Below are 452 nucleotides of genomic sequence, written 5' to 3' on the forward strand. Positions count from 1 at the left end.
CCTCTGGGGTTCTTTGTGTAGTGTATCATGAAGGGGCGACAGGCACACTGCAGATTGGGGTGGTTTTTTAGTTGTACACAGGGGTGCAAGGTGGGGGGTGTTGTAACAGGCAGTTGTTGGGGGGTGGAGGGGGGTTTGTTATTGTTCTTGTTTTTGTATTTGTTCCTTTCACATGGCACAATGAGTACTGCTGTTATCCTATTGCTGTTGGGCTCCGAGAGGGGAGGGTTGTGGTGCTTTGCTGGGATGGGGGGTGGCGATTTGAAATTGTTGTCTTGGAACGTTAATGGTCTGGGTGACAAGATAAAACGCGGTGTTGTACTCCAGTTTCTCAGACGTCACTCCCCTGATATAGTCCTATTACAGGAGACCCATCTGATAGGAAATGCGTGTAGGGCCCTGGATAGACGCGGCTATAGATTGGTTGCTCATGCTGTATTCAAATCTGGCTC

The sequence above is a fragment of the Lissotriton vulgaris genome, chromosome 2_1 (assembly GCF_964263255.1).
Source record: "Lissotriton vulgaris chromosome 2_1, aLisVul1.2, whole genome shotgun sequence".
In the NCBI taxonomy this organism is placed as follows: domain Eukaryota; kingdom Metazoa; phylum Chordata; class Amphibia; order Caudata; family Salamandridae; genus Lissotriton; species Lissotriton vulgaris.